This window comes from Ranitomeya imitator, chromosome 9 (assembly GCF_032444005.1).
Source record: "Ranitomeya imitator isolate aRanImi1 chromosome 9, aRanImi1.pri, whole genome shotgun sequence".
Classification (NCBI taxonomy): Eukaryota; Metazoa; Chordata; class Amphibia; order Anura; family Dendrobatidae; genus Ranitomeya; species Ranitomeya imitator.
The window spans coordinates 132,706,253-132,714,802 of record NC_091290.1 but is presented as its reverse complement, the minus strand read 5'-3'; the positions used below and the strand labels follow the sequence as shown (position 1 = coordinate 132,714,802).

The window sequence follows — 8,550 nt, the reverse complement described above, 5'->3', positions numbered from 1 at the left end:
TTGGCTGCAGCGGTCACCATGTGTCCCAAGCCACAAAAGAAACCTAATTGACTGCAGTGGTCCCCTAACATCTCCCACTGGAAAAATAATTTAATTAGCTGCAGTGGTCCTCTAACATCCCCCACTTGAAAAAGAATCTAATTGGCTGCAGCGGTCCCATGACGTCCCCCACCCACTGAAAGAGGAAGCGAATTGGCTGTAGCGGTCATCAGGTGTCTCAAGCCACAAAAAAAACTTAATTGACTGCAGTGGTCCCCTAAAATTCCCCACTGGAAAAGGAAACTAATTGGCTGCAGTGGTCCCTTAACATTCCCCACTGGAAAAGGAAGCTAATTGGCTGCAGTGGTCCCCTATCATCCCCCACTGGAAAAGGAAGCTGATTGGCTGCAGTGGTCCCTTGACATCTCCCACTCAAAAAAAAAAAGAATCGAATTGGCTGCAGCAGTCCCATGACGTCTCTCACTGAAAGAGGAACTAATTGGCTGCAGCGGTCCCATGACGTCTTAATTAATATAAAGTAGTGGACAACCCCCATAATAGCGGGCTGCTCCCCAGTGGGGTGTGTGTGTCTGCTAGGGAATATAAATGATGCTAGTAAAAATCCTCAGATTCGCGGTCCCCCAGAGCGAGTGTCCGTGGGAATATGATGGAACTTGTGCAACCGAAAGACAGGTGGCGCCGCACTATAACTAATAACAGGCCGTGTTTTGTATTATATGTAAGGTTACATCCGGCGGAGTCTCGTGACAAAAACAGGAAGAAAAAGGCGATGTGACCAGTGACGTAACGCGTCCAGTAATACCGTCCCCCAATAACGTAGAGCTAGAGGTGGTCGACACCGACCACCTGCCGTGTAATGGATATAGCTGTATACAGTGTATATAGTCTCATCGTCATCGTATGTTCTCCCCGTGTTTGCGTGAGTTTCCTCCAGGTTCTCCGGTTTCCTCCCACACTCCAGAGACAGAGTGATCGGGAGTGTATGAGCCCCGATGGGGACAGAGATGATAATGCCTGTAAAGCGCTGTGGAATATGATGCCGCTATATATATATATATAAGCATAACAAATAAATAAAATAATAAAAACAAGAAACATTGAAATTTACTTGTTTTTTTTTAAATCCTCTTCATTCTCAAAGAATGTTATTGCTTATTGCTCAGTTCTCAGGTCACCGCTGCAGTCAATCAGTGATAGCTAGGAGCCTGGGCAAGGAGCGCGTTACTTACTGCACCCTAAGGATAAGACCAGACGTGCATTTACAAGGCCTTTGCAATTTTACCCATTGAATATGTTGAATCAATCCCTTTAAGAGGGCAATCCAGGACTTTAAGATGGATAGATGATCTCGGGAGGATTGCTGTGGGGTCTCTCATCTTGACCTTGAAGATGGAAAATGACCTTAGAACAAGTTTTGGAAACCTCCTGAATGGAGTAACACGACGTCCTTCTGTCTCCGTCTTCAGTGGGGTAAGTTTCCAACATTCGGGCACGGGCCCAAATAGTCGGGATAAGATGCATGGTCATTCCAGCTGTCCTTGGCTTCGGTGGTTTCAGCTCTCCACTGATGATAGCAAGATGTCTTCAAGGATTCTGAGCACAGTTGACAAGCAAGGTCATAACTAAGATTAAAAAGACCTTGGTTCATCTGAAAAAATGTGATTACAGTCCAAAACCAGGTATCATGGGTCCGTGGGAACCAGGGCAGAGTCATCTATATAATCTGATGTAGAGGAAGAGACCCTGATTCCAGCGATGTGCCACTTACTAGGTTGTGCTTTGTTGTTTCAATACAATCAGTGTTTTATCAGCAGGAGATTATCACTGCAGGACTAGTGTCTCGTGCCTCCTGGTCCAACCACGCTCCCACCATTTAAGTAAAAAGGTTGCAAAAGTGGACCACCCCCTTAAAACTTACTAAACCCTCAGGTATGATGTTCACATGCTATGTACATGGTATGGCCTCAGTCATGTGCAGTAAAGGGGCGGGACAGTGTCTGTATAGCAACAGAAGGAGATCAGACCAATCAGCATACAGTATATATTTAAGATTGACAGATAAGGTTTAGCCCCGCCCTTATCGCCGACGTCACTCCCAACATACACACAACAGAAGCAGGGAAGAGATGGCAGCAGCGCCCCGCCCCCTTTCTCGCGCCCTCTTCTTTCTAACTCCTCCCACCTCCGCATCTGACCGTAGCGTCACTAGACCAATGAGAGTCGCCAAGGCAGCCAGTCGCTGAGGCGTCGGCCAATAGGAGAGCGCGTCACGTTGCCTCCTTCCCGCCCACTTTCTTCTCTCCCGGGGAGCGCGCCTTGGTGGAGTCAAAGGGCGCGTAGAAGCAGCTCGCGATGCAAGCGTTTGGGGGCGCGCACGGGAGCGGCCTCTGAGGAGAAACAACCGGCAGCGGGGGGCTCCGCCTCCCCCACCACCACCGTTGACCGCGCGTTCGGGACTCAGCCTCTCCGTGTTTTTGGTCACCTTTACCTCATTTTGGGCCTTTTTTTTCCCCTCCCCTTTTTCCTGTAAGGACCTCGTTTACCGGACGCTGCTGTTCAGGAGAAGCCTCGCAGCCGCCCCCTCCCCGGCTCACACGTTGGGTTATCGGCTGTCGCTGGTTTCCGTTCCCCTCCCCCCCACACTTCCATCCCGGTTACCGGAGGAGGGGAGGAGGGGGAGGTAGGCCGCGGTCCCCGCTGGGTCCATGCGCAAGTTCGCGGCCTTCCCTCCCTCCTCCTCCTCCTCAGAACCGGTCCGAACACCGCGGGGCCCCAACCGCCAGGGAGTCGGGACTGATCACCGCCCGTCCGGAGAGCAGCGAGCACGGTAAGAGCCTGGGCTGGGGGGAGCGCAGCCTCCATCATGGCATCCTGGGGGGGAGCGCAGCCTCCATCATGGCATCCTGGGGGGGAGCGCAGCCTCCATCATGGCATCCTGGGGGGGAGCGCAGCCTCCATCATGGCATCCTAGGGGAGCGCAGCCTCCATCATGGCATCCTGGGGGGGAGCGCAGCCTCCATCATGGCATCCTGGGGGGGAGCGCAGCCTCCATCATGGCATCCTGGGGGGGAGCGCAGCCTCCATCATGGCATCCTGGGGGGGAGCGCAGCCTCCATCATGGCATCCTGGGGGGGAGCGCAGCCTCCATCATGGCATCCTGGGGGGGAGCGCAGCCTCCATCATGGCATCCTGGGGGGGAGCGCAGCCTCCATCATGGCATCCTGGGGGGGAGCGCAGCCTCCATCATGGCATCCTGGGGGGGAGCGCAGCCTCCATCATGGCATCCTGGGGGGGAGCGCAGCCTCCATCATGGCATCCTGGGGGGGAGCGCAGCCTCCATCATGGCATCCTGGGGGGGAGCGCAGCCTCCATCATGGCATCCTGGGGGGGAGCGCAGCCTCCATCATGGCATCCTGGGGGGGGGGCGCAGCCTCCATCATGGCATCCTGGGGGGGAGCAGCTTGGCTGCAGCTCTGGGATTCCCATTATGTGGTGCTGGTGTTGTTGTTGTGTTTTTTTTTTTTTTCTTCTTGGGTGGTCGGGGATTGAATCTGGAGACGTTTCTGTGGATTATTCTCCATAAGGTGTTTGGTAACTTTCTGATTGCTTGGGGCCCCCAGTGACCTCAATAACGGGGGTGTTTATGTCTTCCACGCCATTCATCCCACTTGGCTGTTTCCAGGGGTGTTGGGCACAGTTATACCTTTCAGGATGGTGCTCTGTTCTTGGGATCTCTGGGGGTCCCAGCACTCAGTACGAAATCTCCATATCTTCATCTTTTGGGGGTCTTGGGTACCTCTACACCATTCAGGATTGGGCTCTCTTCTTTTAGATCTCTGGATTTTTTTACTGAGTGCTGAGACCCCCCCAATCTCCACCATTATGGGGTATCTGGTACATTTACACAATTCCAGATGGGGCTCTGTTCTTGGGATCTCTGGAGGTCCAAGCATTCAGTATCCCACTCGGCACCCTATCAACACAATTTGATATGAGCCTGGCTCTCGGGGTCATTGGGGGTCTGTGTTTTTCCCACATTGTTCAATGAGTTATCACTTATGTAGAGGATGTTACTGCTTTAAAGAGGTTATCCAGCTTCTTAAAGGTAACCTGTCACCAGGTTTTCCCCACCACAGTTAATTGGTCTATTACAGCAGCACATCAATATGTTTATAGGCCCTCCCCAATGCATATCTAAAAAAAAAAAATAAGTTTGAACCATGTTATTGGCACGATCCAGTTCAGTGCGCGTCTGGGGTCTGTACCTCCATAGATGTGGATGACACGTCGTACATCTTCCACAGATCCCTACATGCCTTGCACAGTTGAAATACAGGCTTGCATTGCCCTTCAACCGCGCAGGGTTCTGCAGATGACGTACGGCGCATTATCCACATCTATCTGGTTGGAGGAGTCAGCCGTTGTTTACAATCAGTGGGTTTCAGCAGTCACATGTAGCACCGGCGCAGACCGATGCGCACAACACAGCCTGTTAACCTTGTTTGTGGCTGTTAGACGGTTGGTAAAAGCCATCACTTTTTGCATCATCTCATCCTAATCAGATCATGATGTTGTTGTCTGGTTGGGTTCTGTTCACATGCTATTGGCATCAGCACTGTGCCATTGTGCTAGTAGCCCAGCATATGAGTCCTGGGTGCTTGTAAACAAAGACCTATAGGGCCGCTGCTCAGTGACCAAGGGAAGAGTATTTTAATTTTTAGATAATTCCTGGTAGTCCTACACGGTAGAAAAAAGTAGAACGCGTATCTGTCCGGTGTGCCATTGTTCGGCAACGTAGTCATACACAGTACAGTTGATATTGGCCCTTATAGGTGCCCAGGACAGCCATGATATTGGGCCATAAGGGACCTGTATTACGATTGTTGGCGCATTGGATAGTGTGTGTTGATGAGGCCAATATTGTTCTTCACAGCGAGTTGGCCAAAGCCATTGTATTTTTGTTATAGCGCCATTTATTCCATGCTGCTTTGCATGTGAAGAGGGGTATACATAATAAAAAGCAAGTACAATTAACCTTGAACAACACAAGTCATTGACTGGTACAAGAGGAGAAAGGACCCTGCCTGCAAGGGCTCACTGTCTGCAAGGGATGGGTGAGGGTAGAGCTGGTCGTGCAGCAGAATGGTGGAAGGAGGGTATACTGCAGGTTGTAGATTTTTTTTCGGAAGAGGTGGGTCTTCAGGTTCCCTTTGAAGGTTTTAAAGGGTAAGCAAGAGTCTGATATGTTGGGGCAGAGTTCCAGTAGGGGGGAATCACATGCACAGGAAAAATCGAGCATGCGATTGTTGGAAGAGGAGATAAGAAAGATATAGTAGTGAAAGATCTTGTGAGGATCGGAGGTTGTGTGCAGGTAAGTACCAGGAGACTTGGTCACAGATCTATGGAAGGGACAGTTTGTGGATGGCTTTGTATGTCATGGTTAGGGTTTTGACCTGGAGTCTCTGTGCAGTGGGGAACCAGTGAAGGGATTGACAGAGGGGAGACTTGAGAATAGAGGGGGGACAGGTGGATTAGTCGGGAAGCAGAGTTTAGGATAGATTGTAGGGGTACGAGAGTGTATAGAAGGGAGGCCACAGAGCAGGAGGTTGCAGTAGTCAAGGCGGGAGATGAGGGCATGCGCTAGTGTTTGCAGATTCTTGATTAGCCATCATTGATTGTTGATTTTTGTCCCAACTAGTGATCATTAGGGGAAAATGACTGAAGATTTTTATATGTTGGAAGTCCGCAGGCCAATGTGGTACCGTCTAAGTTAGTGAGGTTTTATGTCTCCTGCATATTGCACAAATATTGGGGAATTCATTGGGTTCTACGCTCTTTACACTGTTTGGGTGAAATTCTCGAGACTCTGCTTGTGACACATGCAGATTTTCATGCAGAAATCTTGCAGAATGCTTTGGGTTTTGATATGGATAAGGTGCATAATTTAATGCAGATTTTCTTAGGAAAGTCCACATCAAACCTCCTACGTGTAGAGGTTCACTTCTGGTTCTGATCATTCACTATAGTAATGTGCTGATGTGGACCATCATGTAGTCCATAGTTAGGGGCCGCACATCACGGTGGCAAATAAAACAAAATGGTTGCTGTGAAATGAAAGTTGAAATCTGATTGCTCTAGGCAACACCTTGTTTGATCCTGTTGATAAATCTTTGACCCAAGTAGTGGGATGTCATTATCTTGTGGCATGCTAAAGTCACTACTGTCTGCAGTACTGTTAGGGTATGTGTCCACGTTCAGGATGGCCGGGGCTTTGGACGGAGCGGAAACCTCGCTCCGCTCCCTTCTGTAGACGCGGTGATTCCGGATGTGTTCATTGCACACATCTGGAATCTCCGCACCCCATAAATAGGGCCCTGTGTTTTACCTTGACCTTGCGACAGCGCAGCGTCGCCGCCAGGTAAACTGACATGCTGCGTTCTAAAAAGACGTGCCGCATGTCCGGAAACACAAGGCCGCCGGGTGCGTGTTCGCACGCATAGTGGAGACGGGATTTCATAAAATCCCCTCCACTGTGCTGTAACATTAGACGCTGTGGATTGAACGCTGCGGCTCTACGCAGCGTTCAATCCGCAGCTATTCTGGATGTAATACGGCCCATGGACACATACCCTAAGTTGTTCAGGATTGGGAGGGTGGGGGATATGCAAAGTCTCTGCAGATGATTAATTCCCAATTTCCATTAAAATACCAGAAAGTGTTTAGCTAAAGATGTGCAAAAATAAAAACATCACTTTTTTTTAAACTTGGATGAAAAGTATTTATTTTAGTACAAGGGGAATAAATGGAGCTGCAAATGTTAAGGTATAGTTGGCAGCCCACAGGATATAACCCACCAACCTTTGGTGCAAAACAAAATAATAAAATAGGCAGCACACTATAATAGTACATTCTATGCAAAAAAAAGAAGTGTTTTTATTGGATTGTGTCAATGGTTGTTCCACATGGGCCAATAAATGCACCATTTCCCCCCCCCCCCCCCTTAAATCCATAGTGATCAAAGTTGGCTTGCGTTTTTTCAGACTAACTAGACAGACGTGCCCACTGACTATATCCCCTACGTGATGTCACAGGTTAGAGGCCAAGATTGTCTGACTGTGTCTAATGTGCTAACGTTTTGTTGAGGATAGTGGGAGTCGCTCTCCTTGTGGTACTGGAAGTATCAGCAAGACCTGCTAGAGGTGGCTTGTGTTTTGTTAGAACCTTCCTTCTGTATTATGAATGTGTTGGCAGGAGTTTAAGGAAATCCTCTTTTTCTACCTTATCACATTGCTATATGAAGGAAGTGAGATCTGTTTGTGTCTCTATCCTGGGATTTCAGCAGTGTTTGCATATGCAATGACTGGTGCCCAGATTAAACATTTTTACCCAGGGCCCTATGGGACGCAACCCAACTGTCTACTCTTAGGGCTCTTACACACACACCTGTACAACTGTTCTGATTGGTACAGAGCCTCAAAGATTCCCATAGACCAGATTCCCTTATACCGCTGTGGGTATATTCTGTACCCGCAGTCAGTGAGCAAGCCATGATTCTCCTAAATCCGTAGCCGTAATACAGGGTTACTGCCATTGCTTTAAGTACATGGTGTCTGTGTACAGGGTGTTACTCGGCTGCAGTTTTGTTGCACTGTGTACCTTGTTTGGCTCTGGCAGACACTTTATCACTCGGCCCAGTCCTGTCTTCTTAACGCTGGCTGATGTTGAAGTATCTTACAGAGAAGGCGGAAAACTGCTTGTGGTTAACAATGCTTTATTTTAGGTTCTTCCTGAATATCCACTTTTCTGCTCCCCTTTCTATCCCCCCTCCCCGACAGTTTTTTTTTTTTTTTTTTATCATAGGCCTCAAAGTACTGCCAGAAAGGAATCTATTCCTGATAATCCTAGTGTATGCTTCACATGCAGCGTTCATCAAATGCATGAACGGAAGAGCTCAGCGTGTTTGGTCATACATATACTAATGCTGGTATCTGCTGACAAATAAATGGCCAATATTGAGGCTCTGCCATTACTGTAGGGTTTCCATTATAGAAGGCTGTTTACATCGTCTGGCTTGTTTAGAATCATGCTGTAACCGCATTATGCCTCTGCATAACCTGTTCTACTTCTCCAAGTGCTTTCATCTGCAGGCCATTTGCTGTAATGTATCCTGACCCCGATAGCGTTTCAACAAGAAATATGACTAAATAGAGACGGCAGGCCTCTTCATGGAGAGATCCAGGTTGTGTAGTGGTGATTTGCCACGTTTCCTCTTTTGATGGGCTGATGTTGGTCACCTCAGAGATGCCTGTCACATTGGCTGGCTAGTACGACACTTGGCCTCTTTGTTCAAATGGAGCTGTGTCTGTGACTAAAATAAAGAGTAACAGGACAATTCATTAAAGCTTTTATGTCAGAAAACTGTCGAACAGCTTTGAAAAACTTGAAAAGATAAAAATAATTCTGCAATTTTTTTGGCTTTTTTTTTAAACTTATATTAGCAGTTTGGCTCCTGTTCCCCAGAATGGGGGCATGCCAACACCCACCTGTCAC

At 48.6% G+C, this 8,550-nt stretch overlaps 1 protein-coding gene across 1 annotated transcript in view; it reads left to right on the top strand.

The window, feature by feature from the left end:
• The first annotated feature begins 2,207 nt into the window (after positions 1-2,207).
• Positions 2,208-8,550, top strand: part of ANKRD11 (ankyrin repeat domain containing 11) — a 188,411-nt gene continuing 182,068 nt past the window's right edge. Inside the window, exon 1 of the mRNA XM_069738955.1 lies at positions 2,208-2,827. The gene's annotated coding sequence lies outside the window, so the exon portion shown is untranslated. The remainder of the gene's footprint in view (positions 2,828-8,550) is intronic.